Source organism: Neodiprion fabricii, chromosome 1 (genome assembly GCF_021155785.1).
Source record: "Neodiprion fabricii isolate iyNeoFabr1 chromosome 1, iyNeoFabr1.1, whole genome shotgun sequence".
NCBI lineage: Eukaryota > Metazoa > Arthropoda > Insecta > Hymenoptera > Diprionidae > Neodiprion > Neodiprion fabricii.
In genome coordinates this window covers 32365937-32375830 of record NC_060239.1, presented here as the reverse complement: position 1 = coordinate 32375830, position 9894 = coordinate 32365937, and the positions used below count along the sequence as shown (strand labels likewise).

Genomic DNA, 9894 nt, shown 5'->3' with positions numbered 1-9894 from the left:
TTTTTGGGCAAAAAACTTTAGGTCTCAGATTCGATTTAAATGACCCTTATCTGACCAATTGGACCCTCAGGAACTCAGAAATCGCAGCTAAAAGAGCGTAGGACCAACAGGAGAGAAACGGCGAGCGAAAAAGCACCTGCTGAAAAATGTCGAAAACGCAGGTTCTCGTTTTTTGGCTGTAACTTTTGATGCGTTGATCGCAGCGTCTTGGAATTGCGCCCAATCGATTTCTCTTGCAAAATTACGTCGATATAGTGCGCCAAAGATTTGATTCCAGCACTTTTGAAAATCGCGAAAATTTTCGCCAAAAATACAAAGGGGTTAGCCTCACTTTTTTTTTGGGCAAAAAACATTAGGTCTCAGATTCGATTTAAATGACCCTTATCTGACCAATTGGACCCTCAGGAACTCAGAAATCGCAGCTAAAAGAGCGTAGGACCAACAGGAGAGAATCGGCGAGCGAAAAAGCACCTGCTGAAAAATGTCGAAAACAAAGGTTCTCGTTTTTTGGCTGTAACTTTTGATGCGTTGATCGCAGCGTATTGGAATTGCGCCCAATCGGTTTCTCTTGCAAAATTACGTCGATATAGTGCGCCAAAGATTTGATTCCAGCACTTTTGAAAATCGCGAAAATTTTCGCCAAAAATACAGAGGGGTTAGCCTTACTTTTTTTTTGGGCAAAAAACTTTAGGTCTCAGATTCGATTTAAATGACCCTTATCTGACCAATTGGGCCCTCAGGAACTCAGAAATCGCAGCCAAAAGAGCGTAGGACCAACAGGAGAGAAACGGCGAGCGAAAAAGCACCTGCTGAAAAATGTCGAAAACAAAGGTGCTCGTTTTTTGGCTGTAACTTTTGATGCGTTGATCGCAGCGTATTGGAATTGCGCCCAATCGATTTCTCTCGCAAGATTACGTTGATATAGTGCGCCAAAGATTTGATTCCAGCACTTTTGAAAATCGCGAAAATTTTCGCCAAAAATACAAAGGGGTTAGCCTTACTTTTTTTTTGGGCAAAAAACTTTAGGTCTCAGATTCGATTTAAATGACCCTTATCTGACCAATTGGGCCCTCAGGAACTCAGAAATCGCAGCCAAAAGAGCGTAGGACCAACAGGAGAGAAACGGCGAGCGAAAAAGCACCTGCTGAAAAATGTCGAAAACAAAGGTGCTCGTTTTTTGGCTGTAACTTTTGATGCGTTGATCGCAGCGTATTGGAATTGCGCCCAATCGATTTCTCTCGCAAGATTACGTTGATATAGTGCGCCAAAGATTTGATTCCAGCACTTTTGAAAATCGCGAAAATTTTCGCCAAAAATACAAAGGGGTTAGCCTTACTTTTTTTTTGGGCAAAAAACTTTAGGTCTCAGATTCGATTCAAATGACCCTTATCTGACCAATTGGACCCTCAGGAACTCAGAAATCGCAGCTAAAAGAGCGTAGGACCAACAGGAGAGAAACGGCGAGCGAAAAAGCACCTGCTGAAAAATGTCGAAAACTAAGGTTCTCGTTTTTTGGCTGTAACTTTTGATGCGTTGATCGCAGCGTCTTGGAATTGCGCCCAATCGATTTCTCTCGCAAAATTACGTCGATATAGTGCGCCAAAGATTTGATTCCAGCACTTTTGAAAATCGCGAAAATTTTCGCCAAAAATACAAAGGGGTTAGCCTTACTTTTTTTTTGGGCAAAAAACTTTAGGTCTCAGATTCGATTTAAATTACCCTTATCTGACCAATTGGACCCTCAGGAACTCAGAAATCGCAGCTAAAAGAGCGTAGGACCAACAGGAGAGAAACGGCGAGCGAAAAAGCACCTGCTGAAAAATGTCGAAAACTAAGGTTCTCGTTTTTTGGCTGTAACTTTTGATGCGTTGATCGCAGCGTCTTGGAATTGCGCCCAATCGATTTCTCTCGCAAAATTACGTCGATATAGTGCGCCAAAGATTTGATTCCAGCACTTTTGAAAATCGCGAAAATTTTCGCCAAAAATACAAAGGGGTTAGCCTTACTTTTTTTTTGGGCAAAAAACTTTAGGTCTCAGATTCGATTTAAATGACCCTTATCTGACCAATTGGACCCTCAGGAACTCAGAAATCGCAGCTAAAAGAGCGTAGGACCAACAGGAGAGAAACGGCGAGCGAAAAAGCACCTGCTGAAAAATGTCGAAAACAAAGGATCTCGTTTTTTGGCTGTAACTTTTGATGCGTTGATCGCAGCGTATTGGAATTGCGCCCAATCGGTTTCTCTCGCAAAATTACGTCGATATAGTGCGCCAAAGATTTGATTCCAGCACTTTTGAAAATCGCGAAAATTTTCGCCAGAAATACAAAGGGGTTAGCCTTACTGTTTTTTTGGGCAAAAAACTTTAGGTCTCAGATTCGATTTAAATGACCCTTATCTGACCAATTGGACCCTCAGGAACTCAGAAATCGCAGCTAAAAGAGCGTAGGACCAACAGGAGAGAAACGGCGAGCGAAAAAGCACCTGCTGAAAAATGTCGAAAACAAAGGTTCTCGTTGTTTGGCTGTAACTTTTGATGCGTTGATCGCAGCGTATTGGAATTGCGCCCAATCGATTTCTCTCGCAAAATTACGTCGATATCGTGCGCCAAAGATTTGATTCCAGCACTTTTGAAAATCGCGAAAATTTTCGCCAAAAATACAAAGGGGTTAGCCTTACTGTTTTTTTGGGCAAAAAACTTCAGGTCTCAGATTCGATTTAAATGACCCTTATCTGACCAATTGGACCCTCAGGAACTCAGAAATCGCAGCTAAAAGAGCGTAGGACCAACAGGAGAGAAACGGCGAGCGAAAAAGCACCTGCTGAAAAATGTCGAAAACGCAGGTTCTCGTTTTTTGGCTGTAACTTTTGATGCGTTGATCGCAGCGTATTGGAATTGCGCCCAATCGGTTTCTCTCGCAAAATTACGTCGATATAGTGCGCCAAAGATTTGATTCCAGCACTTTTGAAAATCGCGAAAATTTTCGCCAAAAATACAAAGGGGTTAGCCTTACTTTTTTTTTGGGCAAAAAACTTTAGGTCTCAGATTCGATTTAAATGACCCTTATCTGACCAATTGGACCCTCAGGAACTCAGAAATCGCAGCTAAAAGAGCGTAGGACCAACAGGAGAGAAACGGCGAGCGAAAAAGCACCTGCTGAAAAATGTCGAAAACAAAGGTGCTCGTTTTTTGGCTGTAACTTTTGATGCGTTGATCGCAGCGTATTGGAATTGCGCCCAATCGATTTCTCTCGCAAGATTACGTTGATATAGTGCGCCAAAGATTTGATTCCAGCACTTTTGAAAATCGCGAAAATTTTCGCCAAAAATACAAAGGGGTTAGCCTTACTTTTTTTTTGGGCAAAAAACTTCAGGTCCCAGATTCGATTTAAATGACCCTTATCTGACCAATTGGACCCTCAGGAACTCAGAAATCGCAGCTAAAAGAGCGTAGGACCAACAGGAGAGAAACGGCGAGCGAAAAAGCACCTGCTGAAAAATGTCGAAAACTAAGGTTCTCGTTTTTTGGCTGTAACTTTTGATGCGTTGATCGCAGCGTCTTGGAATTGCGCCCAATCGATTTCTCTCGCAAAATTCCGTCGATATAGTGCGCCAAAGATTTGATTCCAGCACTTTTGAAAAACGCGAAAATTTTCGCCAAAAATACAAAGGGGTTAGCCTTACTTTTTTTTTGGGCAAAAAACTTTAGGTCTCAGATTCGATTTAAATGACCCTTATCTGACCAATTGGGCCCTCAGGAACTCAGAAATCGCAGCTAAAAGAGCGTAGGACTAACAGGAGAGAAACGGCGAGCGAAAAAGCACCTGCTGAAAAATGTCGAAAACTAAGGTTCTCGTTTTTTGGCTGTAACTTTTGATGCGTTGATCGCAGCGTCTTGGAATTGCGCCCAATCGATTTCTCTCGCAAAATTACGTCGATATAGTGCGCCAAAGATTTGATTCCAGCACTTTTGAAAATCGCGAAAATTTTCGCCAAAAATACAAAGGGGTTAGCCTTACTTTTTTTTTGGGCAAAAAACTTTAGGTCTCAGATTCGATTTAAATGACCCTTATCTGACCAATTGGGCCCTCAGGAACTCAGAAATCGCAGCTAAAAGAGCGTAGGACCAACAGGAGAGAAACGGCGAGCGAAAAAGCACCTGCTGAAAAATGTCGAAAACTAAGGTTCTCGTTTTTTGGCTGTAACTTTTGATGCGTTGATCGCAGCGTCTTGGAATTGCGCCCAATCGATTTCTCTCGCAAAATTACGTCGATATAGTGCGCCAAAGATTTGATTCCAGCACTTTTGAAAATCGCGAAAATTTTCGCCAAAAATACAAAGGGGTTAGCCTTACTTTTTTTTTGGGCAAAAAACTTTAGGTCTCAGATTCGATTTAAATGACCCTTATCTGACCAATTGGACCCTTAGGAACTCAGAAATCGCAGCTAAAAGAGCGTAGGACCAACAGGAGAGAAACGGCGAGCGAAAAAGCACCTGCTGAAAAATGTCGAAAACAAAGGTTCTCGTTTTTTGGCTGTAACTTTTGATGCGTTGATCGCAGCGTATTGGAATTGCGCTCAATTGATTTCTCTCGCAAAATTACGTCGAAATAGTGGATGAATGAATTTTCCCCAGCACTTTTCAAAATCGGAAAAATGTTCGCCAAAAATGCAAAGTGGTTAGCTTTACCATTGGTTGAAGAATTTGAACACAGTCGCCCTAATAGGCTTTGATGTGACAACCGAAAATTGCCCCGTGAGATGTTCCAACGGTAGAGTTGAGAACCTCAGAGAGTTTCCGATTTTCAGATGATGCCGACTGCATTCACCTTCTGAGTAACTGAGTTCTGAGTAAGTCTTCGCAATGGTAAGCATAAGCCAGTACTTGGCCTGTGTGTACTCACCAACTTGTCGGCGATACAAGAAATTAATAATGACAATAAATATCTTTCAAAAGTCATAGCAAAACCGTGATTTATTTGAAGTATAAGTACCCAAGAGAAGAATATATACATAGATCTTGAATAAAAATAGATCAGATGTAATAATGATGCAGAGACCAAAAAGTATACATGTATATGCGGTCCATGTACCACATTCATATAAATATATGATTCATATATGATTAATACGTAATGCATACTTTAAATTTTATAATTTTCTAGGAAACATACTAGATTATCTACAACAATCGGCTATAATATTACAATAAGAGAATTTTTCGTTTCGATATAGATATATTCAATTCGACACGCAGTCTATATATTCTATAACATTAATATTCAGAATTAGGAGTAGGAATAGGAGTGGGATCAGAAGTTGGAGTAAGATTGGAGTAGAAGTAGTAGTAGGATTCAAGTAGAAGTAGGAGTAGGAGTAGGTAGGAATAGGATCTGGAGTAGGAGTAAGATTGGAGTAGAAGTAAGAGTCGGAGTAGGAGTAGGATCAGGAGTAGGAGTAGGAGTAAGGTCAGGAGTAGGAGTGAGATCGAAGTAGAAGTAGGAGTAGAAGAAGTAGGATCAGGAGTAGAAGTCACTTTGGGTGACGAGCGGCGGAGGGGTTTTAGTAGTCGGTAAAAATCCGGCACTATCCGATGACATCCACTAGAACAACCGGATGTCTTTTTAAAGATTTCCCCTTCGCCGCTAAAAAAAAAAAAAAAACGGGTAGGGTGTAGGGTAGGGTAGGGTAGGGTAGGGTAGGGTGTAGGATAGGGTAGGGTAGGTACTACTAGTCCTCCTACTACTTCTACTCCAACTCCTACTACTTCTACTCCTATTCCTACTCTTTCTCCTACTCCTACTCCTACTCCAAATCTTACTCCTACTCCTAATCCAACTTCTACTACTCCTGCCTACCACCCCTTACCACACCCTAACACCCCCTACTACCTCCGACCACCTCCGTTCTCCTCGTTCACCTCATCCATCTCATCCAGCTTGATCACCTCCAACCACCGCCAACCACGTCCAACGACCACTGCTAACCACCTCGGGTTATACCTGGAGTAGTAATAAATAATTTCAGTATAAGAAAACATCAAAACTATTGTGTGAGGATTAATGTAATTAATTAATTAATTGATAATTTAATAAATTTCATTAGCGCATTTATAGCTATTGAATTTGTGCTCGCGCGAAAAATTAATTGAAATAAATTATTGTAAATATGACAAGTTTTAAAAATTTTCGATGAAATATAATTACAATTGCCATTAAATATTATAAAAGTGTTATACTCACCGATCACAAATCCTTGTCCTCCTCGTCCACCTTGTTCTCCTCGTCTTTCTCGTCCTCCTTGTCCACCCACGACCATCTCCAACCACCGCCAACCACCTCCAACGACCATTCCTAACCACCTCGGGTTATACCTGGAGTAGTAATAAATAATTTCAGTATAAGAAAACGTCAAAACTATTGAGTGAGGATTAATGTAATTAATTAATTAATTGATAATATAATAAATTTCATTAGCGCATTTATAGCTATTGAATTTGTGCTCGCGCGAAAAATTAATTGAAATAAATTATTGTAAATATGACAAGTTTTAAAAATTTTCGATGAAATATAATTACAATTGCCATTAAATATTATAAAAGTGTTATACTCACCGATCACAAATCCTTGTCCTCCTCGTCCACCTTGTTCTCCTCGTCTATCTCGTCCTCCTTGTCCACCCACGACCATCTCCAACCACCGCCAACCACCTCCAACGACCACTCGTAACCACCTCGGGTTATACCTCGCATACTAATAAATATTTTCAGTATTAGAACACATCAAAAATATTGTGTAAGTATTAATATAATTTTTCTATCGACACATTTCATCAAGAAGATCATGAGAAAATTCTAAAAAATTATAGAAATTTTATTACCGCATTGATACCGACTAAATTTGGGCTTGCGCGAAAAAAGAATTGAAATAATTCATTGTTAACATGTCAGGTTTAAAAAATTCTGGTATTTGCTTCACAGTATACAGAATGAACACTGTCTTTGTGCATGTGACGCAAATCGAATCTGCCCGTAAGATTTTTCCTATATAATGTTACAAATCACGTTTACACATGCATGTAAGTATAACGTATTGTGATTTTATGACAAGAAATTCCGTCAAAAAATACCACAGAACAATCAGCTAAGTGGTGATAGATTCGAAACACTACGCACAGCAATATTAGCTCTAATTGAACGACATTATTGACATGTATTCATATGTATACAATGCCAACCATTCACCAATTGCAATTTGTTGATCCTGGTCGTTCGATTTTTTTTTTCTAATGTAAAATGTTATCTGAAGCATGCATATTGGTTTGATAGTACAAAACATGACGTTTTCAATAATCAAACTTGTAAACTTGAAAATTAGTCCGGAAGGTCAAAAGTCATCAGGTCACGGACCTGGCCAGCCAGAACTACGGAGCGCTTGTCCTAGAAGTCGAGTTCCACCAGGTAGCGGACCTGGAGCGCAGGAACCACGGAGTGCTTGTCCTAGAAGTCGAGTTTCACGAGGTAGCGGACCTGGAGCGCAGGAACTATGGAGCGCTTGTCCTAGAAGTCGAGTTTCCCCAGGTAGCGGACCTGGAGCGCAAGAACCGCGGAGCGCTCGTCCTGGAAGTCGAGTTTCACCAGGTAGTGGACCTGGAGCGCAGGAACTATGGAACGCTTGTCCTAGAAATCGAGTTCCACCAGGTAGCGGACCTGGAGCGCAGGAACCGCGGAGCGCTCGTCCTGGAAGTCGAGTTTCACCAGGTAGTGGACCTGGAGCGCAGGAACTATGGAGCGCTTGTCCTAGAAATCGAGTTCCACCAGGTAACGGACCTGGAGCGCAGGAACCACGGAGTGCTTGTTCTAGAAGTTGAGTTCCACCAGGTAGCGGACCTGGAGTGCAGGAACCACGGAGTGCTTGTCCTAGAAGTCGAGTTTCACCAGGTAGCGGACCTGGAGCGCAAGAACCACGGAGCGCTCGTCCTGGAAGTCGAGTTTCACCAGGTAGCGGACCTGGAGCGCAGGAACTATGGAGCGCTTGTCCTGGAAGTCGAGTTTCACCAGGTAGCGGACCTGGAGCGCAGGAAGTATGGAGCGCTTGTCCTGGAAGTCGAGTTTCACCAGGAAGCGGACCCGGAGCGCAGGGTCTAGGAGGTACAGAACCCGGTACTCGAAATCTACGGAGCGCGATTTTCATACGTCCGCTCTACCGCGCGGTTGTTTCCAGACTGAGGAATTCGGCTAGCTGATTTTCGTATGTATAGATCGATGACGTCAAGACAAAAAAAATTTTGGGTGACGTCACTTTCTGAACATCCGACATTCAAACTTTGGTTTCCAACTTCACTACTATGTATGACGTATGATGTATGATGATATGATATGATGTATAATGATTTTAGTTCTCTCATTCCAGACAAGAAATACGCACTTTATCTTTCCTGCCGATTCCACATTCAAGCGGCTAGGCCCTTTGATGGTCAGCTGTTGACTAATGATATATTCTTCAGTTAACGGGTTAGCTAATAACGCTGCTCGTACCTTTCAAATGTGTGTTATAATACACTTGAAGTTTTAAGAAGCTTCGTTCTATCTCTCCCTATCAAAGAAAAAAAAATCGCCGACAATCACCTTTTTAGGTCTTTAAATCAGGACACTGCCTTAAATACTGTCTCATATACTGAGTATTCATTTCATCTCTATCAAAATTAGCGCATCCGTGATGTATTACAGTTACTCTGAAATTTTTGCCATACGAACTCTTTTCGAAAAACAATTCTGCTTCTCTACTCAACGTGGATACTTTGCTTGCGACTAGCTAAAACATTGTTTCGATTCTATGCCTGCGAAAATTCAAGATCGAGAGAGCAAATGAAAAGTTGTTGGAATTATTATGAATATTAATGTTATGGAATACATCGAGCGCCTGTCGAATCGAATCCCATTTCCAAATGAATAATTCTTCTACTTTCATATCATAGCCGATTATTATAGATAATCTAGTTTGTCTGTTGGAAAATTATAAAATTTATAGTATGCATCACGTAAATGGGTCATATATATTAATATCGTACATGGACCGCATATACATATATACTTTTTGGTCTCTGCATCATCATTACATCTGATCTATTATTATTTATGATCTATGTATACATTCTTCTCTCGGGTACCTATACTTTAATGAAATGACTGTTTTGCCACGAATTTTCGAAGAAATTTATCCTCATTATTAATTTCTTGTATCGCCGACAAGTCGGTAAGTCCACACAGGTTAAGTAGGGGCTTTTTCGATGATTTTGACGGCAAAAATTTTTCGTCTCGGAATTGATTTAAATGACCCTTTCTAGATTAATTGCACCCCAAGAAAAACAGAAAAGACATTCAAAACCTCGTTGGAGCAACAGCTGAGAAGGTACGAAGAAAATTTCTCGTTTTCCGGCCGTAATCTTTGACCCGTTGCTGTTGAATATAGTCAACTCAAGATGCTCCTGATATCGCCAATATTCAGCGACAAGATTGCAAAGGGGTTAGTCTAATTTTCATGTGGTCTTCCGCTGCTCAAAATTCATGTCCCAGAAGTTATTTTGAAAAGCCTTCGTTACCATTCGGCCTCTTAGGAACTAAACCAAAACTGTGTGTAGAGAATCTTGGAATACATCGTCGAATACATCACGATTCCTTCATTTTCCGTCGTATCTTTTGAATCATTGATGGCAATGTCCTCACAGCAATCACAGTTGCGCTTGTTAGAGAAACGAAACACACGGATGACTGGTAGTACAAATGAAATAATTTTAAGATGATACTTTATCAATAACAAGATATAAATTACCAGATCGTCATTATAATATCACACTCGTAGATATGCTTCGCAACGAATAATCGAAAGCTCGAATAATG

At 40.9% G+C, this 9894-nt stretch overlaps 1 long non-coding RNA gene across 1 annotated transcript; it reads right to left on the bottom strand.

Moving 5' to 3' along the window:
* Positions 1-5805: 5805 nt before the first annotated feature.
* Positions 5806-6714, bottom strand: LOC124186130. The gene is made up of 3 exons (XR_006871563.1): positions 6610-6714; positions 6239-6369; positions 5806-5998 (listed from the first exon to the last, which is right to left on the bottom strand). It is a non-coding gene; the product is annotated as an uncharacterized LOC124186130 (long non-coding RNA).
* Positions 6715-9894: the final 3180 nt, after the last annotated feature.